Genomic DNA, 22,878 nt, shown 5'->3' with positions numbered 1-22,878 from the left:
ATCCCCGGGAGAAGGGAATGGCAACACATTCCAGTATTCTTGCTGGGAAATCCCATGGACAGAGGAGGCTGGTGGGCTGCAGTCCATGGGTTTGGAAAGAGTTGGACATAACTGAGTGGCTGGGACTTCACTTCACTTGCAGTTTAAAATACTGACCAAAGAGGAGTACCTATGGGGTGCAAGGTCATTAATAGCCATCTATTAAAAAAAAAAAAAAACCTACTCACTGTGTACCAAATACTGTGTTAAACATTGTGTGTTTCTATGTGTGTGTTTACATACCCATGTACACATTATACTTCACTACAGCCTTGTGAAATAGGTGGCATAATCTTTGCCTTATAGACATGAAAGCTTCTAGAGGTTAAGTAACTTGCCCAAGGTCACCCACCTAAAAAGGAACAGAGCCAGGATCTAAACTCAGGATTTTCTACTTCTCAGTCATATTCTCCTAATCACTGGGCCTCATCTTTTTTTTTTTTTTTTAATTTACTGTTTTTTTTTTTCTATTGGAGGCTAATTATTTTACAATATTATATTGGTTGGTTTTGACATGAATCCACCCCGGGTGTACATGAGTGCCCCCTCCTGAACTCCCCTCCCACCTCCCTCCTCTCTTTATCCTCCCTCTGGGTCATCCCCGCACACCAGCCCCGAGCATCCTGTTACATGCATCGACCCTGAACTGGCGATTCGTTTCACATATGACAACAGACATGTTTCAATGCCATTCTCCCAAATCATCCCACCCTCACCCTCTCCCACAGAGTCCCAAAGACTGTTCTATACATCTGTGTCTCTTTTGCTGTCTCTTATACAGGGTTATCATTTCCATCTTTCTAAATTCCATATATATGCTTTAGTATACTGTATTGGTGTTTTTCTTTCTGGCTTTCTTCACTCTGTATAATAGGATCCAGTTTCACCCACCTCATTAGAACTGATTCAAATGTATTCTTTTTAATGGCTGAGTAATACTCCATTGTGTATATGTACCAAAGCTTTCTTATCCATTCTTCTGCAGATGGACATCTAGGTTGCTAAATAATGTAATAAAGATATAAGCATCTGAATGCAGAGTTCCAAAGAATAGCAAGCAGAGATAAGAAAGCCTTCCTCAACGATCAATGCAAAGAAATAGAGGAAAAACAACAGAATGGGAAAGACTAGAGATCTCTTCAAGAAAATTAGAGATACCAAGGGAACATTTCATGCAAAGATGGGCTCGATAAAGGACAGAAATGGTATGGACCTAACAGAAGCAGAAGATATTAAGAAGAGGTGGCAAGAATACACAGAAGAACCATACAAAAAAAGATCTTCACGACCCAGATAATCACGATTGTGTGATCACTCACCTAGAGCCAGATATCTTGGAATGTGAAGTCAAGTGGGCCTTAGAAAGCATCACTACGAACAAAGCTAGTGGGTGATGGAATTCCAATTGAGCTATTTCAAATCCTGAAAGATGATGCTGTGAAAGTGCTACACTCAGTAGGCCAGCAAATTGGGAAAACTCAGCAGTGGCCACAGGACTGGAAAAGGTCAGTCTTCATTCCAATCCCAAAGAAAGGCAATGCCAAAGAATGCTCAAACTACCACACAGTTGCACTCATCTCACACGCTAGTAAAGTCATGCTCAAAATTCTCCAAGCCAGGCTTCAGCAATATGTGAACCGTGAACTTCCAGATGTTCAAGCTGGCTTTAGAAAAGGCAGAAGAACCAGAGATCAAATTGCCAACATCTGCTGGATCATGGAAAAAGCAAGAGAGTTCTAGAAAAACATCTGTTTCTGCTTCCTTGACTATGCCAAAGCCTTTGACTGTGTGGATCACAATAAACTGTGGAAAATTCTGAAAGAGATGGGAATCCCAGACCACCTGACCTGTCTCTTGAGAAACCTGTATGCAGCTCAGAAAGCAACAGTTAGAACTGGGCATGGAACAACAGACTGGTTCCAAATAGGAAAAGGAGTACGTCAAGGCTGTATATTGTCACCCTGCTTATTTAACTTATATGCAGTGTATGTCATGAGGAACGCTGGACTGGAAGATGCACAAGCTGGAATCAGGATTGGCGGGAGAAATATCAATAACCTCAGATATGCAGATGACACCACCCTTATGGCAGAAAGTGAAGAGGAACTAAAAAACCTCTTGATGGAAGTGAAAGAGGAGAGTGAAAAAGTTGGCTTAAAGCTCAACATTCAGAAAACTTAACATTCAGAAAAATCATGGCATCTGTTCCCATCACTTCATGGGAAATAGCTGGGGAAACTGTGGAAACAGTGTCAGACTTTATTTTTGGTGGCTCCACAATCACTGCAAATGGTGATTGCAACCATGAAATTAAAAGACGCTTGCTCCTTGGAAGTAGAGTTATGACCAACCTAGATGCCATATTAAAAAGCAGAGACATTACTTTGCCAACAAAGTTCCGTCTAGTCAAGGCTATGGTTTTTCCAGTGGTCATGTATGGATGTGAGTGTTGGACTGTGAAGAAACCTGAGCACCGAAGAATTGATGCCTTTGAACAATGGTGCTGGAGAAGACTCTTGAGAGTCCCCTGGACTGCAAGGAGATCCAACCAGTCCATCCTAGGGGAAATCAGTCTTGGGTATTCATTGAAAGGACTGATGCTAAGTAGCGTGGACCAGCCTCTATTACTCCATGTCCACCAAAGAATTCATCTCTGGTGCACCCTTTAATCTCCAGGGTCATGCTCAGCCGCAGTTCCAGCAACTTCTCTGTGGGACTGAACCTCATCTGAGGCAACTCAGGACACAGGAATGACGTGTCAAATGATGATTTGCTTGCTGGTGTATACGCTCAAGCAACCCTGGAGTTCTACTTGTGGGAGGGATGATGCCAGGAACAAGCAGGGCAGTGTGGAAAGCCTACCGGGTGAGGATGGGGTTGGGGACAGGAGGCCCCTGGCCACCAGAAGTCCCCCCACTGGCCTTCAGTCACCTGCTGCTCAGACGCAAAACCCAACAGTAGAGTGGGAGGGGGCAGTGAAGTGGGCCTGGGCACCTGCCAGGAGCTAGAAAGGGGAGCAGGGACAGGAGTTGGTGGGGGCAGAATCCAGAGAAGGGCAAAGGACCCCGGGAAGAGCACAAGCTTGGGAGGAGGCCCAGGCGTCCTGGGAAGGTCATGAGAGAGGGGGATTCTGGGCCTGGGGAGGGATGAGGAGTGCTGGCCGGTGGCCTATGGGTTTCTGAAGCAAGACACTGGGTTTCTCCAGGGTCTGCAGAAAGCTGCAGAGTGTGGGGTCAGAAGAGGATGCAGGGCTGTGGTGGGGAGTGGGGGCAATAAGCAGATTTCAGAGATGGGGAGAGGGCCTCGGGGCTTGGGGGAAGGGAGAGTGCTCCAAGGAAGAGATGGGGCGTCCAGGGAGAGGGCTCAGGATCACAGATCAGGATGGAGCCACAGGGTCTTGGGAAGAACATGGAATCCTGGGGATTTCTGAGAGGACTCTGGGGGTCTGGGGAGGGCAACTGGGTGCAGGGAAGAGATGTCCAGCTTAAGAAAGGGCGCTAGGGTCCTGGGAAGGGGCATGGGGTCCAGGGGAGGGGCGTGTGGGTTGAGAGGTGGGGCTTGGGATTGGATCGTGGGCAAGGAATCTGGGGAGAGGTGCCGGGTCCAGGGAAGGAATTTGGAAACAAGGGAGGGGCAAGTGGTTTCAGGAAGAGGCTTGGGGTCTGAGATGGGAGCACCCAGAGTACGGGGAGGGATGCGGGACTGGGAGAGGACTTGGGGTCCCGGGGATCAACAGAGAATCCATAGGAAGAGCGCGGGGTCATGGTAAGAGATGCGGATTCCAGGGACTAACCAGGGTCGCGGGGCGGGAGCCTCAGAGGGCTGAGGCAGCACTTTACCTGCTTCGGATGGAGTCGTCCTACAGGTCCCGGCAAATGTACCACAGGATCACGCAGAGGATGAGCAGAATAGTGAAGAGGAACAGAGCCACGAAGATGGCCTTGGTCACCGGGGAGACCAGGGCATGCATGGTCTCACCGAGGGGGCGCCGCGGGGTCCTGAAGGAGGGACAGCGACGAGAGTGGTGCGGCCTGCCACCTGCACCCGTGGAGAGACGCCCTGACAGGGAAGAATCTTCTGCGGGCCAGCATCCCAGGGGTGCCTGTGCCCTTGGGGCCAAGGGCATGCCCGGTATGGTGGAGACACCAGGTCCCCTGGACCCCCAACCCACGACTCCTTCACCGTGGTGCAGCCGGGAGGCTCTGCCCTTGGACGGTGGGAATCAAAGAATCTTAAGGCTGAGGGAGAACTGTCAGGCACTGCGGGGCACCTCCAGAGTGGACCCGGGGTCTCCTTGAGGAGAGAGACTGGGGAGAGGTGTGGGGGTCTCCCCTATGTTCCCCGGGGCATCCCTAAAAGACCATCCCTCTCATCTCTGTGGCACTTCGGGAAAGGACACATTGGGGAGGTCATACACTAGTCCCAGCCCGTCCCATCCCGTGCCCAGCACTACACACTGACATTTTCCTGCACACAGTGACCGGTTCCAGGGCCGTCACCATCCTTTGGTGGATCTTTAAGGAAAAGTGAAAGTCACTCAGTTGTGTCCAACTCTGTCAGTCTCCTCTGTCCGTGGAAATCTTAAGGCTACACTGGAATGGGTTGCCATTCCCTTCTCCAGGGGATTTTCCTGACCCCAGAATCGAACCCTGGTCTCCTGCACTGCAGGCAGGTGCCTTACCACGATTCTGAGACACCAGGAAATAGACTCTTGAGTCCCTTGGACTGACTGCAAGGAGGTCCAACCAGTCCATTCTAAAGGAGATCAATCCTGGGTGTTCATTGGAAGGACTGATGCTAAAGCTGAAACTCCGATACTTTGGCCACCTCATGCGACACGTTGACTCACTGGAAAAGAGTCTGAGGCTAGGAGGGATTCGGGGTGGGAGGAGACGGGGACGACAGAGAATGAGATGGCTGGATGGCATCACCGACTCGATGGACATGAGTGAACTCCGGGAGTTGGTGATGGACAGGGAGGCCTGGCGTGCTGTGATTCATGGGGTCTCAAAGAGTCGGACACGACTGAGCGACTGAACTGAACTGAAGAAGAGAGGAGCCAAAAGTAGCCGCTATGGGCCAGGGCTGTTTGAACAAATCCCGAGCCTTCTCAAGGTCCAAAAGGGTGCATCCACCTGTGCCTGGGGTGAGCCAAGGCCCACTCTGGCTGCTTTGTCTCCATTGCAACCCACCCTCCCCACCCCCACCCCAACTTCTGCCCTCTGCAGCCCACCAGTGGTTCTGGACCAGCAGCATCCCCATCACCTGGGTGCAGAGAAGAGAACTGAGATCTTAGGCTCCACGCAACTACACAGCGAGGATCTGCATATTAACGAGATCCCCAGGAGGGGAGGGGTTTCCCTGGTGGCTCAGATGGTAAAGCATCTGCCTGCAATGCGAGAGACCCAGGTTCGATCTCTGGGTCTGGAAGATCCCCTGGAGAAGGGAATGGCAACCCCAGAATTTCATGGACAGAGGAGACTGGTGGCTTCCTTGGGTTCGCAGAGTCAGACACTACTGAGAGACTCACACTTTCACTTTCAGGATGGGGAGGGGGCAAGTCACCACGTGTTCACTGCCACTTGTGCTGTGGTCCTCTGCCTTGTATAGTCTGTGAATGCAGGGTCATGGTGTCTTTCATAGTCAGGAAAGGCTTCCCCATTGGCTCCTGCGTGCCTGCCAAGTCGCTTCAGTTCTGTCCTGGGTTGGCAAGCGGTTCTTTAACCCCTACCGCCACCCAGTGGTGAGTAATTCGCCTGCAATGCAGGAGCTGCAGGAGAGGAGGGTTGGATCTCTGGGTCTGGAAAATTCCTTGCAGGAGGAAATGGCAACCCACTCCAGAATTCCTGCCTGGGAAATTCCGTGGACAGAGGAGCCTGGTGGGCTACAGTCCATGAACGACTTAGCAAGCACGCATATTCAGAAGTAATCTTCAGTGGAGACTTTCTGGAAGCTCCAGTTAGTTACTCACCTAGCAAGAGTTGGTCTCAGTTCCTTAGGAGCGTGATTTCATTCATTCTGGAGAAGAAATTTTTTCATGAACTGAAGAGCAAGGACTATGAAGAAAAAATTTGATCTTAATGATGTAAAGGAAAACAGAAGTTAGGTTTTCTCTTCCCAGCCCCCACCCACCTCCAAACCTCTGTTCTTGGTTTTCTCCTACTGTCTCAGGTGGAGACAGGCGGTAAATAGTGATTTCTGTGCTCTGCATGTCACCCCTGCAGTCTAGCCTGTTCTAGTGAGAGGGAGAAGTAGCGCTTTGCCCATGGAGTTGTCAGAAAACATGATTGTCAGACTTGCAAGCACTGACTGCACAGACCAGATCACATTTCACTCCCTCAGCTGCCAACATGCCACATATGAGCCACTGTCAGAAGAGCATTGCTGTTGGAAGGAGTGAGGCCACTTGCAGTTTGGGTGAGATCCTGCATGCTCAGTCGGTCAGTTGTGTTCTACTCTTTGCGACCCCATGGACCGCAGCCTACCAGGTGGTTCTGTCCATGGGATTTCCCAGGCAAGAATACCAGAGTGGGTTGTCATTTCCTCCTCCAGAGGCTCTTCCTGACCCAGGGATCGAACCCTCATCTCCTGCATCGCAGGCAGATTATTTACCACTGAGCCACGTTGTGAAATATCTCTGAATTGGAATATCTCTGAACAGACTTAGGTCCGTTCAAGCAAGAAGTGTTTCCCCATGGTCTTTGCTGCTAAATTCCTTAAATTGTCACTGCTCTGAGTTAGTGTACCATGATTTTCTGTGCTGAATCTTTTCCTATGATGATAGCAACTTTCCTTCCTCAGCATCAGGCCAGGCCAGCAGGACCATCCAATCTGTAAAATATTAGGCACCTGCTGTGTACCGGGTATCTAGGGGGTACAGCAGTGAAGGCAGCAATCAGTAAGACAGAACCCAGGATGAGAGTCTAGTGGAGGCCCTAGAACAGCATGCAGATACCTAGGGCAGAGGCAGGTGTGGGGTTTGCCTACTCAGATCTGAGCAAGGTTCAGAAGAGAGACTGAAGAGTGAGGTCAGATAAGAATAGCGGAACAGGAGGAGGCTTCATGAAGAGCTCGCAATAGGAGAGAGAGGGGAAGGTCACTGCATGCACTGCTAACCCAGAGATGTGAAGTGCAGTCCTATGTGAGAAGTCGCAATAGGGTTATTCTGTGGCCAGAACAGAAGGTTGTGGCACAGGACAAGACAAAAGGAACACGCAAATGCAGATGCTGGTGGGGTCTCGGTGGCTGAAAAAAATGATTGAAGCTGCCCAGCTGCAGGAGAAACACCAACCCAGCACAGGGGCCAAGTGTTGTCAGTGCTTCCCCTCTTTTTCAAATTGAGCTTTAAATCCAGATTTTGATGTTGCCTCTCCGAATTTTAAGTGGCTGGCAACCACTGTGGAAAAGCTAAAAGCATCCTTTCTCTCATACTGACATGTCTCCCAGCCCCATTCCCCCACATATGACTCCCTCTGCTTTTCTCTGCTCTCCTTTCCCAGGGTCACACAGCACCCAGCCAAGATGGTACCTGTGGAAACAGGCAGTGGGTAGGAAAGGGTGAAGGGAAGAGAAAGTGCCATGGTGATGGAAGCTACCAAGCTCCGTTACTCTCCAGAGAGGCAAGCCATAAGTTCCTGGTAGGTGCTTTTTCTCTCTACCAATCAGAAATAGCACCCGTGAGACCAAGACGAACAAGTGATCTACCAATTTTATTGACATATATTCTACATACCAGAGAATTCACTCTTCACTCATTTTCAGTGTATCATTGAATGCATCTTGGTATTCAGTGTGATGCTTACTGTAAGGTTTTCATTGAGGAATTATGCTTCTATTCTTAGCTCATTGAATAGTTTTTATTAAAAAAGGCTGTTGGATTTCACTAAATGCTTTTCCTGTATATATTGAGGTAATCCTGTGGTTTTTGTCCTTTGTTCTATTAATGTGATACATGACACTAATTGATTTTCACATGTTAAAACAACTGCATATCTGGGATAAACCCAACTTGGTTATGGTGTATCGTCCCTCTTATGTGGTGCGGGATCCAGTTGATTAGCATATTGTTAAGCATTTTGTACATTTGTCATGATCTATCATTGTCTTTCTTTGTGATGACTTTATTCAGTTTGGCATATAATACTGGCTGTGTAAAATGAGTTGGGAAGTGTTCCCCCTCTCTTTAACATTTTGGTACAGTGTGTGAGGATCAGTGTTCATTCTTTTACTGTTTGGTAGAATCCAAAATTAAAGCCATCTGAACCTGGGCTTTTTTTTTTTTTTTTTGCAGAAATAATTTTTACATAATTCGAAACTCTTACTTTTTAAAAAATTGTATTTCTTTTATTTTTGGCTGTGCTGGGTCTTTGTTGCTGCATGCAATCTTTCTCTAGCTGCAGCTGCTGGAGACCACTCTCTTGTGGAGCACGGGCTCTAGGATGCACGGGCTTCAGTAGTTGTGGCTCATGGGCCCACTTGCTGCCTGGCACATGAAATCCTCCAAGACCAGAGATGAAACCCGTGTTCCCAGCTGTGGCAGGCAGATTCCTAACCATTGGACCACCAGGGAAGTCCCCGAAATCCTGACTTTTAAGTTTTATTTAGATATTCTACTTCTTCTTTTTAAATATTCTTTGAACTATATCTATTGATACAAATTCATACAGCACAGAATTCATCCATTTAAAGTGTAAAATGCAATCATTGTTAGTGTGTTTGGAGAGTCAGACAAGCATAACCACAGTCCGTTTTAGAACATTTCCAGCACACCACTGAGATCCAAAGTGGATGAACATTCACAGACACTGTATCCACCACCACCTCCCCCCAGCCCACCCCAGCCTTAGGGTGTGTGTGTGTGTGTTCAGTCGCTCAGTCATGTCTGTCTCTTTGCAACCCCATGGGCTGAAGCCTGCCAGGCCCTTCTGTCCATAGGGTTTCCCAGGCAAGAATACTGGAGTGGGTAGCCATTTCCTTCTCCAGGGGATCTTCGCAAGCCAGGGATCGAACCTGCATCTCCTGCGTCTCCTGCATTGGCAGGCGGATTCTATACCACTGCGCCATGTGGGAAGCCCCCAGCCTTCAGTTCAGTTCAGTCGCTCAGTCGTGTCCGACTCTTTGCGACCCCATGAATCACAGCACGCCAGGCCTCCCTGTCCACCACCAACTCCCGGAGTTCACTCAAACTCATGTCCACAGAGTCGGCGATGCCATCCAGCCATCTCATTCTCTGTCTTCCCCTTCTCCTGCCGCCCCCAACCTTTCCCAGCATCAGAGTCTTTTCCAGTGAGTCAACTCGTCGCATGAGGTGGCCAAAGTATTGCAGTTTCAGCCTTAGGTAACCATTAATTCTCTTTCATCATCTGTAGATTTCCCTGTCCTGGGTATTTCATATAAATGGAATCATAACATGTGGTCTTTGGTGGCTGGCTTCCTTCACCTAGCATGATGTTTTCAAGGTTCACCTACATTGTCTTTTTACATTTTGTGTTTCAAGCATTTGGTGTCACATCTAAGAATCCATTTCTGAAATCCAACGTCATAAAAATGTACCTCTGCATTTTCTTCTGAGAGTTTTAATGGCTCAAGTCTGGGAACTGAACAAAAGGCTGTGACTCTCTGTTTTTGTGATTCAGAGTAGACTTTTGTTCATTTGACCTGTGACATCTCTGCTTAAACAGACCAACTAAGAACTGACTGGGCTTCCTAACTCTTTTACTTCTAGGAAGATCATGAGCAACTAGATAAAACCATAGAGCTGCCCAAGCCAGACTGTTCCGATTGGTGCTTTGACTCTTCTCTCCATTCCTGTAAGCAGGCCCACCTGGCCCTTGCTGGTTGTGTGCTCCCGCTTGGCTCCTGCCATCTGGGGATCTAAATACTCCCACTGCATTTAGGTTTCCCAGTTCAGCGACTGCAGTTCCTACTGTGAGTTCTGGCCTGCAGAGAAGGGCAATCACAGAGTTCTTCAAGGGTGCTGGGGCTCCCCTCACAGTCTTGGTGAAAGGCGTGTCTTCAGGACTCTCCCAGTATGGATGAGTATGTCTTCAATGACAAATCCACACTAACAGTCAAATCTCCGTAACCCCCTGAATGCCTTCCTCTGTATTAAACCAAGCAGGTCTGACAATTCCAACTCACTCACTGTGGGCCCAGTTTTGGTCCATAGTTCAGCCTACCAGACAAACTTAGAAGAGCCCTTTCTCACTCCCTGAGTTGCGATACTAAATGCAGAATGTATACTTAGTGAATCATTTTGGCCTGATCTAGCTTTATGTGGGAAGGCTGATCCCACTGGGGGTCAGGAGGCTGCTCCCAACTGAGGATGGGGAGGATTCTTCTCCTAGAAAGGATGACTCACCAGACTTGATGGGCTCAGTGTCCCCAGCTTCATCAGGGTCTCCCCACACAGCTCTATCACAATGTACAGAATCCCATTCTTTCCAAGTCAGCGCCCTCATTTTAAAAGGAAACACCTTAGTGACAGAATATAACTGCTAGTCTAATTCAACCAGTTGCAGGATGAGCGTTCGCATGTGATCATTAGAAATCTCAACCCTGAATCTACAGGAGATAAGTGTCTCCTTATGGGTACACATAGAATCTTTTAGGTCTTTTACTGTAGACTGAGCTACTCCTTTTCTTTCACCACTCTTTCCAACTATATTGGGAGCAACCAGAAAGCTCGTTATATCTATCAGTGTTCCAAAAATGTTCAAAAGTATCATATACACAGTCACAGAACACCTTGCACCCAGCACTTCTTTTAAGTGGTTCATCAGGCATATCCAAAGCAGATATTTTGCATTTCTCTCTTGCCATAGACTATCGGTGCTGTGTTTACTACGGAGTCATTAGCAGTTTTAACCCTAATCAAATTAAGAGCTAATTCTAGAAACCCCAGAACCAATTGAGAAAACTCATTTTTTAAATTGAAGTGGCTATACAGAACTATTTGCTACAGATGTACACTATAGTGATTTGCAGTTTTAAAGGTTATACTCCATTTATAGCTATTACAAAATATTGGCTATATTCCCCATGTTTTGCAATATATCCTTGTAACTTATTTGATACGTACTGGTTTGTACCTCTTCCTCCCCTGTCCCTAACCTGCCCCTTCCTCCTTCCCTCTCCCAACTGGTAACCACTAGTTTGTTCTCTGTGTCTGTGAGTCAGCTACTTCTGTGTTAATATTCAGTTGTTCAGTTGCTCAGTCCTGTCCCACTCTTTGTGACTGACCCCACAGAAGAGCAGGCTTTCCAGTCCTTCACCATCTCCCGGAACCTGCTCGAACTCACGCCCATCGAGTTGGTAATGCCGTCCAACCATCTCACCCTTTGTTCTCCCCTTCTTTTCCTGCCTCAGTCTTTCCCCAAATCAGGGTCTTTTCTAAGGAGCCAGTTCTTCCCATCAGATGGCCAAAGTATTGGAGGTTTAGGTTTAGCATCAGTCCTTCAAATGAATATTTAGGACTGATTTCCTTTAGGATGGACTGGTTGGATCTCCTTGCAGTCCAAGGGACTCTCCAGAGTCTTCTCTAACACCATAGTTCAAAAGCATCAATTCTTCAGTGCTCAGCCTTCTTTACGGTCCAACTCTCACATCCATACATGACTACTGGAAAAACCATAGCTTTGACTAGTTGGACCTTTGTCAGCAAAGAAATGTCTCTGTTTTTTAATATGCTATCAAAGATGGTCATAACTTTCCTTCCAAGGTGTAAGCGTCTTTTAATTTCATGGCTGCAATCAGCATCCGCAGTGATTTTGGAGCCCAAAAAAATAAAGTCCGACACTGTTTCTACTGTTTGCCCATCTATTTCCCATGAAGTGATGGGACCAGATGCCATGATCTTAGTTTTCTGAATGTTGAGCTTCAAGCCAACTTTTTCACTCTCCTCTTTCACTTTCATCAAGAAGCTTTGTAGTTCCTCTTCACTTTCTGCCATAAGGGTGGTGTCATCTGCATATCTGAGGTTATTGATATTTCTCCCGGCAATCTCGATTCCAGCTTGTGCTTCTTCCAGCCCAGCGTTCCTCATGATGTACTCTGCATATAAGTTAAATAAACAGGGTGACAATATACAGCCTTGACGTACTCCTTTTCCTATTTGGAACCAGTCTGTTGTTCCATGCCCAGTTCTAACTGTTGCTTTCTGACCTGCATACAGGTTTCTCAAGAGGCCTGTCAGGTGGTCTGGGATTCCCATCTCTTTCAGAATCTTCCACAGTTTGTTGTGATCCACACAGTCAAAGGCTTTGGCATAGTCAAGGAAGCAAGAAATAGATGTTTTTCTGGAACTCTCTTGCTTTTTCCATGATCCAGCAGATGTTGGCAATTTGATCTCTGGTTCCTCTGCCTTTCTAAAACCAGCTTGGACATCTGGAAGTTCATGGTTCACATATTGCTGAAGCCTGGCTTGGGGAATTTTGAGCATGACTTTGCTAGCTTGTGAGATGAGTGCAATTGTGCGGTAGTCTGAGCATTCTTTGGCATTGCCTTTCTTTGGGATTGGGATGAAGACTGACCTTTTCCAGTCCTGTGGCCACTGCTGAGTTTTCCAAATTTGCTGGCATATTGAGTGCAGCACTTTCACAGCATCATCTTTCAGGATTTGAAATAGCTCAACTGGAATTCCATCACCTCCACTAGCTTTGTTCGTAGTGCTGCTTTCTAAGGCCCACTTGACTTCACGTAGTGGCAAATGGGATAATATCCTGAAGTTCTCTTTCTGCTGGTTGCTGTTAGTGTACAGAAATGCGAATAGATTTTTATATATTAATGTCATATACTGCAACTTCACTGAATTCATCAATGAGCTCTAGTAGTTTTCTGGACCAGGACACTGGGAGTTCTTTTGGCCAGAGCAAAAAGGAACCTCAAGCTGCCATGCACAGCCGAGTGGAGAAGGGGTGGGTGAGCGTCTCTCAGGAGTATGCTGGGGCAGCTAGAATATAGAGAGGAAGTGGGGGGATTCAGCGGTTGACAGGGAGCACCCTGCCACAATCCTGACAGCTGAGGAGGCAGCCGAGAGTGTTTGCGGGGTCCCAGACAGTCTAAAATGGAACTCGGCTTTTCAGGGGTCCAAGGCATCCCCGGGTCATGTGGGAGGGCACTTAGTAGTGCCCTGTCTGTCTATGGGAAACACTGGGCAATTCTGTCTAGCTCGCCCAAGCTGTGTCTAGAGACATTTAATTCAGGTGGTGTTTCAGCGCCCAGTTTGCAAGAATTGACAAGGAAGCCCACCCCTCACTGGTGACGGGAGGCTTGCAGCATGGAGCCAAGATCCACCGGGAGATCAGTGCTTATGCACCTTAGATGCAGACTTGCTGTGAGACACAGCATGCTTCCCCTTAACCATGTGGCAGACTTAAGTGACAGGACCCTCGCCACCTCCTGTACCTCCCCCAAGTTCTCGGGACCCCATGAGGCAGGTGCCCCTAGGATTACCTGTGTGGGGAAACAGAGGCTCAGAGTGGGTGAGCCAGGCAGCTGGGCGTCAGCTGGGAATCAACAAGGCAGCAGTGCCCCCCTTGGCATCTCCTCACCCAAGCCCTCTCTCTCACCCACTGGGCTGGGCTCCTGGGCCCCGGATGGCTGACACCTCAAGGTCAGAGACGTTTCTGATTCTGGAAATCTCCAGAAGATTCTCAACCCCAGGAGCAGAGTTGGGGTAAGGGGCATTATTGGGGCGGGCCACTAATGTGGGCCACCCTGCATGGCCACCTCTTTGATGCTAGAGCACCAGGCCCCAGAGCAGAATGGCAGCTTTCATGGCTTGGACACAGAGCCAGATGGAGGTCCCGTGGATGGCAGTCACAGAAAAGGGAGCCACACTGTGTGTGAAGGCCCAGGGAGACTGCCCCCTCCTGCATGCCTGGGACCTCGATGTGTGTAGCAAGGCCTTCCTGGGGTGGACAGGTTGTGGAGCCCAGAGGATGGCGGCCTGTCCTCCTTCTGTGCCCGCATAACTCCCTTGTGGCTCAGACCAGAAAGAATCAACCTGCAATGTGGGAGACCTGAGGTCGATTCCCATGTTGGGAAGATCTCCTGTGGCGGGGGGAGAGCATGGCAACCCACTGCAGTATTCTTGCCGGGAGAATCCCCATGGACAGAGGAGCCTGGCAGGCTATTGTCCATGGGGTCGCAAAGAGTCGCACATGACTGAGCAACTAAGCACATGACTCCCAAAGCTGTGGAACAAAAGTTTAGTGCAGGGAAGCACAGGTCTTTTCCTGAGAAGTGTCCTGGTCAGCCGAGGAAGTGCAGGCCAGGGGTCGACCCCTGCATAGAAAGCAGAGAAGCTTCTGCACATGCCAAGTCCCCTCTCTGGGCCTTGTACAGACACTCTTGGGCCACTCTGAGTCATTTTCCAAGGGCGAGAGGCCATGGTGAGTTAGTGAGTGTCGAGGATGGCCAAGCTGGGGCACTGCCTCCTGTGGGACAGGGACCTGCAAAGAAGCCTAGCGATGGCTGGGTGAGGGCACCCAGGGGCCCAGCCAGGAGGGTGCTGGTTTCATAAGCCTTTTGAGACTCGGACTTTGCTATTCTCTCTCTCTCTTGGTGAGCCCCAGTTACAGTTCTGCTGCAGTCCCCTGTTTAAGAGAGACGGCCCACACCTCCTGGGGAAGATGAAGAGGAGAGGGGCCGTTAAGTCTGCGTCTCGGCAGGTGGAGGGCAGGCCGGCAGCCCTGGGTGTCCCTCCTGCGCCCTTCACCACACAGCCACAGGACGGCCTGTCATCCTGCCCTGAGGATGCTCAGGAGACCGCGAGCCACCTGGAACTCACCTCCGTCACCGCCCTGGCCAGGACCTATGCTCCCTGTTGCTGGTCCAGGGACAGCAGCCCTGCCCGCCTTGATGGGTCCTGACGCCTGGCAGCCCAAAGGCATGTAGCTGCCAATCTCCCTAGTCCCTGTCCTGATAAGGTGGCCCTGCCCATCGAGAGCCCGAGGCTCTGCTTCACCTGGCCTCCTGCCCAGATGGTTCCTCCCGTGGTGGTGGTGGGCCCCACCGCTGTGCCCACCCAGATCTTCAGGCTGGCCCCTAGGCAGCTCCCAGTAGCCACCCTGGTGCCTCTGTGCACCATGTGGATGCCAGTCGTGGCTGCCGGGCCAGACCACAACCTGACCTTGACCTCTCAGGCCCAGAACCCGTTCTATTACTGTTCAGGCAGCCCCTCTTTCTCATAATCTCCGGCCATTCTTTCCCGTAATCCCCAAACCCCTTCAGGTGGGCCCCCAGAGGACCCCAAACATGCACCCTCTTCAGACAGATAAAGGTGGCCCTGTGGTCAGAACACTGCAGGGTGATAAAGAGGCTGAAAACACGAGGGATCTCCCGCCCAGCACACGTCTTCAGCGCCTCTGTCCTGGTCCTGGCTGAGCATTTTAGTCCCCTCAGGCAGCTGCTTGCTCACGAAGGCAGGACAGATGGCCGCCCACCCTGGCACAATGCGGGCACCTCGTACACACCTGGGGAAGACCCTCAGACACCCCGCACCCACTCATTGAGAAGACCTGTCAAAGGCTGGACAAGAGCCTGGTGGAGTGGCTTCATGGGCACAGGGACACTGTCCAGCAGGCTCCTCACTTGACAGATGAGGAGAAGTTAGGCCTACCCTTGTCAGGGGCCCCAAAAGAGCTTTTGTTGTCCTGAGACGCACAGGGCTGGAGCCCGTGGTCCCTGCTTGAGGCCTACAGCTGTTCAGTTTGGGGGCTCGCTGGTGTCTGGACAGCAGGCCCAAGGTTTGGTTTCATTGCAGGGCCTATATCTGGTAACATTTTCTTGTTTCTCTTTTCTTTTCCTTTTCCAACTGAGCACTCTGAGGGTGTCACACCTCAGCACCCTCTGCTCACTGGGGTGTCCAGTTTATACTGTGCTTTCTCTTAAAAGTGTTTGTCCTGAGGAGCATAGCAAATACCCTTCCAGGGTCTCGCTGCAGAGACAAGCTCTCCGAGATCAGGTGAGGGGAGAGCGCACACACCGGTCCTCTGGAACTAGAAGGCTGGGTCTCTCTTGTTGGTAGTCTGGCGCAGGCAGAGGAGGCCCCTGAGAAAGGCCTTGGGTCGGTGCAGGCCAGGCCTCTGTCAGCCCCGGCACTGAGCTGCTGTGACGCCCAACTAGGCTGCTGACTTCCAAGCCAAAATGCAGCCCCTTATGAAGGTTCGCTGCCTGATCAACACCTTACCTTTTGAGAAGTTTTCATTCGTCTTTTTGACTTGACTTCCATATGCCTCTTGACCTGGAATCACATGCAGATGCTTCTATTTAAAAATCATGTTCCTGGAAACCTCAGCATGTGTGGCACCTGCTTACCTGTAAATCTATAGAGAAAGCGGAGATGTGCAGATTGCAATCTCAAGTCATCTGCTTGTCACAAAAGGCACCTTTTATTTACAAAGTCAAGGCTGCCTGACATCAAAAGAGACTCATGTGGTACATTTTTCAGTCCGCGGTAGATTTTGACTGATGTCTGCAGAGTGAAGTGGCTAAGCACGCGTTCTCCTGGGCCAGGCAGAGGTGGCAGCCTAAGGTCACACAACAGTGGAGGGAGGGAGCATGGCCTTGATGGGCTGGCCCTGGACAGTCAAACTGTCTTGAGCCCCACGCGTGCCCAGGTCACCAGAGGAGAGGCCAGGCGGCTTCAGAGGCCCAGGATTAGTTCTGTCCCCGGGGCCACACAGGCGACAGTGTCTAGGAGACTGGAAATGCAATTCAAGCAGACAGGGTGTCTCAGAGAGGGGGCCTGCCTCACAAGTGCTCCAACTAGGTAAGGGTGACCCTGGAGGCCCAAACGGGCAGACCTGGGGGAGCCAGTGATCCATAGCCAACTCATTTCCCACCAGCTTCGCCCGAGCCTCCCTCGGTCCATTGCTCATTTTGGGTCCTCAGTGGCACCTGGGCTTCCACGGTCTGTCCCTTCACAAAGGGAGGTGCCATGGCCAAACAGGGATGAGGTGGGGAGGTTGGAAAAGGCTGATTTCTGGATGACAGAAACAAGGCTTAGCCTGCGGTGAGCAAAGCTGGCAGTGCTCTGGAGTGCCAGCTCTCTGCAGGAGGAACTGCCTGGGACTCCGTGGGAACTGTCATGAGGAAAGACCTTGGGATGGATCGAGCTACAAACTTGGAGGGGAGGCTGATGAGACACCACAGCCTGGGGCTTGTCCACGCCCGACTCCACAAGCAAGACCCGTGACCAGGCAGCAAGGTGCTCAGCCGTCCACTGAGCCTCTGGAAAGGGAGGGAGGGTCCCCATCTCCAGGGTCTGATGTCCCAACCAGGGGCCACCCAAGGCCCTGTGCAAACCCCCCAGACAACGAACTCTGCACACCCCCACCCTCAGCAAACCTGGGGATGCCGAAGCCTCGCTCAGGCAGCACCTCCGGCCTCCGAGCAGTGCTCTGAGGAGTTGTAGGGGGGCTGGGGTGCAGCCAGGCCATCGTGGGGCCTGGGCTGGAGTGCAGTGAGGCTGAGTCCTTGGTCCTCAGGGGTCCCAGGGGCAGGTCAGCCACCCACCCTCCTCCTGAATGTCTCTCCTTTCTGGGGGAAGAGTCTAAATTCACCCAACCAGTGGGGCTTAGAACCCACAACTCATGAGTTCTTGGCCCACAAGAGCCCCCCTGGCCACTCTGCACAAAAAGGGCCAATGGGGGGACATCCATGCAGATCAGTGGAAGAGAGCCACCGGGAGATGACCTTGGGGATAACCCAGAGAGCAGGAGTGTGAAGTTACTGTGAGCAGCCAAGACCATCTACAGGCTGCTGAGTTCTTACTAACTCACTTGCCGCTGCTTACCCTCTTCAGCTTCTGTATCATTTATGCAAAAGCTTCTGAAGTCTGGTGATGCTAAGGGGCCCCCATGGAAAGGTGAGCGATTCCCTGTGCTCCCCCCCCAAGGTCATGGGCACAGCAGTCCCCATCCAATATCTGAGCTAGGACACCAGCTTTCTCTCAAGGCTTAAGGAGGCCCCTGAAACAGAGGATCCTATGCAATACAACTCCACCCTGACTGGGACTCCTGGGGGCCCCAGTCCGGGTGGTCAGGCTGAGACCCCTCACCCCCTCACTTCCTCAGTGAACTCGGGGAGTCAGAGGCTTTGTCTTTGGGACACAGTCTCAGGTAGGCAAGAGGGAGGGGCCCAAGTCCTGTGGAGACTCAAGGTGAGGACCAGAGGAGACTGAGGGTCCCCAGAGGATGCATGTGCAGCCCTCCTAACAGCCCTGGGGGACCAGGGGGCATTGCATTCAGATGTGACATCACTGATCCTGATGGGAGGGGAGAAGTGAGGGCCTGGGTCAGGTGCCCGGTTCAGGTCAGCAGAGTGAAGGAGCCCAGCTGTGCTAGGAGTCAAGGGAGAAACTTGAGGGGGGCTGTGGGACCCCAGGCCATCCAGGTCGTCAATGCTCTCAGCCCTGGGAGACCCCGGCAGGGTTGTAGGAATGAGCTCCTACTCCTGCTTGCCTCTCAGCAGTCCTGGCTGGGGAGGGCCTGGTTCTAAGGGGAGCAAAGTCAGTGACAGACAGTGGTGCTCAGATCTGCTGCGAGTCAAAGTGAAGAGCAGGAGGAGGGTTGAGGAACTCAGGGGTCATCGTCTCAGCTCTGGGAAGCCCTGGGCTTGAAGCCCTGATGTCATGCCCACAGACTTCCCTTTGGGGTCCCAGTGAAGTGATGGCCTTGGTGTGAGGGCCCTGTCTCCAGTCTACACAAGGGGCATCCCGGACCTGCCAGGCTCAAGATGACGACCTTGAGGGAGGACACAGGGAACCCCACAGGTCCTGGAACCTGCTTTCTGACCGAGGCAACTCTGTTGGCTGCATGAGCACAGGGTCTCAGGGACACTGGAGACTTGATATAAGGGGCGGGGCCTCAGAGATTGGGGGAGAGATTCTTAGGTTTTGAAGGAGTTTAGGTGAGGACCCTGAGGGGGGACTGAGGGGACCCTGAGCCCCAGTCAGAGGAGAATTAAGAGAAGTCGGTCCCTGCTGTTGGTCCTTGGCATCCCTGGGGTAGGATGAGTGCAGCAGACATGGTCAGACTTCCTGATATCTGGGTCCCAGACTGAGACCTCGCATATGGGGTGGGGACTCAGCAGGGCAGATTCCCAGGTCCTGCGAGGTGTCAAGTTGAGGACCCCGAGGAGGGAATAGGGGGCCGTGGACCCCAGTCAGAGGAGACCTCAGAGAAGCCTGTCTCTGTTGTCAGTCCAGGGCGACCGTGGAGTAGAATGAGTGAAACAGGCATGGTCTGACTTCCTGACATCTGCATCTTTGAGATATTGTGGCCCTGGTGTAAGGGGCAAGGCCTCAGCTAGGGAGAAGCAAGAATCCATGTCCTGCCTTGGGGCAAGGCGAGGTCCCTGAGGAGGACTGAGTGGGCCCCGAGGGAGGATTGACGAAACCCCACAGATCTCCGCCCCTGTCTTTGGCCCTGGGAGCCCTTGGGGTGAGAAGAGCACACTAGGCCTGTCTGCCTTCCTCACATGCGGGTCTCAGAGAGACTGGGGACCTCGTGAAAGTGGCGGGGTCTCAAAATGGTGGACGGGAGAATTCCCGGTCCTGTCTGGGGTCCAGGCCCCATGCGAAGAAGAACTGAAGTGGTTAGACCCCAACAGGGAGGGATCTTGGCCCTTGTGGGGACTCTTGGAGTGCCCAGAGCAGGGTGAAGAGGGTGAGCAGTTTCTTGACTGGACCTCGGGACCACAGGTGATCAGGTGGAGGAGGGCTGAGGCTTCAGGTCCACAGACGGTGGACTCCCCAGACCCTGAGGGAGGACTGAGCAGACCCCCGCTCCTGTGGTCAGTGCTAGGAGGCCAGTCAGGATGTGAGGTGGAGCTGAGGACCAAGCATCTCCCTAGCCTAGCACCCGCGGGCCACTTAGCACTTTCTGTTCAGGCTTGCATCTTGTTCTGAGTTTCCATGCAGGCCCCCAGAGTGGAGGGACCAGGTCGTGCCAGGGGAAATGTAAACACTACAAGGGGACCTCCCACCACACAACTGGGGGACCTCACAGAGTCCACCCTTCCTACCATCGGAGAAGGCTCAGGGCTGTGCCACATATACCCCTGAGCCACCCACCTCCATTTCTCTCACAGGAGCTGCAGGAACCAGGAGGCAAAGGCAGAGCTCTGAGGTCCATGTCCTGAGGTCAGAGAGCAGAGGAGCTCCAGGCAGTACCAGGAGTCAAGCTGAGGAGGGTGCCCTGAGTGTGCGCCAGGGGCTGCCCATCCCAGAACAGAGGGGAACCCACAAGGGCCTAATTCCCACACCTTGTCACCCTGGAAATCTCGAGCTGTGCTGTTTGCACCTCAGTGAGCCACCTCTGAAGGAGTCTTTGGGCCTAGAAAAGAAAACAACAGTCTCAAAGGCCCTTGCTGAATCATCTAACTTCAGAGAAAACAAAACCGAACTTTAGGTCCCTCCCTGATACTCCAGGCCGGTTGTATCTATCTGGGACTTATCATAGCCTGTCCAGAAAACTTCCACCCCCTACACCTGCCCAGAAGACTTATCACCCCCTGCCCAACTACAAATGCCATCTCTACCCAAAATATCCCGCCTGATTAACGTTTCCCTTATCGTTTCTACAAACCCCCTATAAATATGGAGCCTCCCTGATCTCTCTTGGCAGTCAGCCTGGTCGTTGGGCCGACTGTCGCCCCTCCTTGCCTGAATAAAGGTAACCTACTTCCGTTGAGGTTGTCTCTCCTTTTCTGCCTCGGCCTGAACTATACCTTACAACCTCACTTCCTCCTTCAGGTAGCCAGGGGACTGGCCACTCCGGAGGCACGCCCCTGTGAGATCTGAGAGCACCCCTCAAGGGGAGAACTGTAAGTGGCCTGTGTCAGACTGCCCAGGGTGCATTTCTCAGCCGAGGCTGCTCACACCCTGACTCTCCCCAAGATGGGTGGTCCCCATCGGTCCCCCTGCCTCACTCCTGTCTGTGGTTTGATCCCAGGCACCGTGCTTGTGGTCGAGATGAGTGAGCTGAGCAAGCCCGAGGAAGACCTTCAGGACAGAGGCGAGGCCCAGGGCCGGGTAGAGGCGCAGCTCTTGGGGGCTGAGGCAGGAGAGGCTGCATCCCCCTCAGCCTTGTCCCCTCAGTCTCCTGCTCCACCCCTGGGGAGGCCTTGCCCCAGGAAGCTCTTAATGAGATGGTGGCAGGAGCCTGGTGAAGTTCCCGTTCCTCAAGTATCAAGCCAAAGAACTGACCTCCCAGGCGGAAATGCTGAAGAAGGTCTTCAGGGATAACCAGGAGCACTTCCCGGTGGTCTTCAGCCAAGCCTCGGAGTGCCTGCAGCTGGCCTTTGGGGTGGAGGTGAAGGAGGTGGACCTCAGGGAGCACACCTACATCAAGGTCCCCACCCTGGGCCTCACCTGCGATGCGATGCAGAGCGGTGGGCAGGGCCTGCCCAAGGCCGGCCTCCTCATCCTGATCATGTGGAATGGAGACCCCGCCCCTGAGGAGGCGGTCTGGGGAGCACTTGGCAAATGGGGGTGTGTGTCGGGAGGGAGCATTGTGTCTTTGGGGAGCCCAGGGAGCTGCTGACCCAAGTGTGGGTGCAGGAGGGATACCTGGAGTACCGGCAGGTGCCTGACAACGACCCCACTCGATAAGAGTTCCTGTAGAGTCCCTGGGCCTATGCGGAGACGAGCAAGTAGGAAGTCACGGAGTAACTGCTCAGAGACCATCAAAGGTTTTCCAGGGCCTTCTCACCCCCATCGGCAGAGGCTGTGAGGGAGGGGGAAGAGGATCCCTGACCCAGAAAAGTAGCCAAGTTGATCCTTCCCTCTGTTATTGAAGAGGGAGCGGTGAGCCTTCTCAGTAGTGATGGCCTGGGCCACTTGGGGGAGCCCGGTCTGTAGCATCTTTCTCTGTGATGACATGGAAATTCATCTGTTTTTTAGGAATTTTTCAAATGTGTTTTTTCAGCTTAAGCCTTAATAAACTTCAGTATCTAACTTTGTGAATGACATTGATCACACATGTATTTGTAATTAACCAGTTTAAGGACCAGAGTTTTGCTGTTTTGTAAAAGAGATTGGGCGGAGAAGGCAATGGCGAGCCACTCCAGTGTTCTTGCCTAGAAAATCGCATGGAGAGAGGAGCCTGGTGGGCTGCAGTCCATGGGGTCGCTACTAGTCGGACACGACTGAGCGACTTCACTTTCACTTTTCACTTTCACACATTGGAGAAGGAAATGGCAACCCACTCCAGTGTTCTTGCCTGGAGAATCCCAGGGACGGCGGAGCCTGGTCGGCTGCCATCTATGGGGTCGCACAGAGTCGGACACGACTGAAGTGACTTAGCAGCAGCAGCAGCAGCAGCAAAAGAGATTGGGAACTCTCCCATTTTATTTTGTGACCCTGAGCAAGATCACATGGAATTGGAATTACAACTATTTTGGATATGTGAACTTACTTAGCAGTATATAGTTGGTGGAAGAATTGGAAAATAAAAAACGATTGTAGTGAATTCTTCTTTTAGGTTTTGTCAGTCCTTTTCTACAGCTAATCCACGTCTGTTTACTTGGATTTTGCGAGGTTATTATTTAAGAAAGTAGGAGAAAATTGATGAGATTAATAAGCCCCCTTCTCACTGAATCATTTATTCCACAGTACTTCAAGCCTCCGTGAAAGGCCATGTTAGCAGTGGGGACACTAGGAGAAGCAGGACACCTCCACGCCTAGAGCGATGGTATAGGAGCCACAGTCACACAAGGTGGAGAGATGCCTAGTTCCACAGAAAAAAATACGGGGCAGGGCGGTGGGGCTCCAGGAGGAGCCCTCGAGTGTTGGTGTCTGAGCCAGGGCGGTTTGGGGCCTTGGGAAGCTGG

General features: G+C 51.5%; 1 long non-coding RNA gene and 1 pseudogene across 3 annotated transcripts in view; both read left to right on the top strand.

The window, feature by feature from the left end:
• The window catches only part of LOC148773480 (uncharacterized), a 92,385-nt gene extending 71,411 nt beyond the window's left edge, over positions 1 to 20,974 (top strand). For 2 of the 3 annotated variants that reach the window (XR_016036941.1, XR_016036942.1), the window contains exon 5: positions 1,025 to 8,327. This is a non-coding gene — a long non-coding RNA (uncharacterized LOC148773480). Of the gene's footprint in view, positions 1 to 1,024; positions 8,328 to 20,136 lie in introns of those variants that run through there. The other variant, XR_016036943.1, reaches the window with a different exon arrangement.
• Positions 20,975 to 20,999: 25 nt separating this feature from the next.
• Positions 21,000 to 22,623, top strand: LOC148773479 (melanoma-associated antigen 10-like; annotated as a pseudogene).
• Positions 22,624 to 22,878: the final 255 nt, after the last annotated feature.

The sequence above is a fragment of the Moschus berezovskii genome, chromosome X (genome assembly GCF_049115385.1).
Source record: "Moschus berezovskii isolate FMDL1 chromosome X, NW_MosBer_1.0, whole genome shotgun sequence".
In the NCBI taxonomy this organism is placed as follows: domain Eukaryota; kingdom Metazoa; phylum Chordata; class Mammalia; order Artiodactyla; family Moschidae; genus Moschus; species Moschus berezovskii.
Note: the sequence above shows the minus strand (reverse complement) of the source record. Positions and strands in the feature narration are given on the sequence as shown.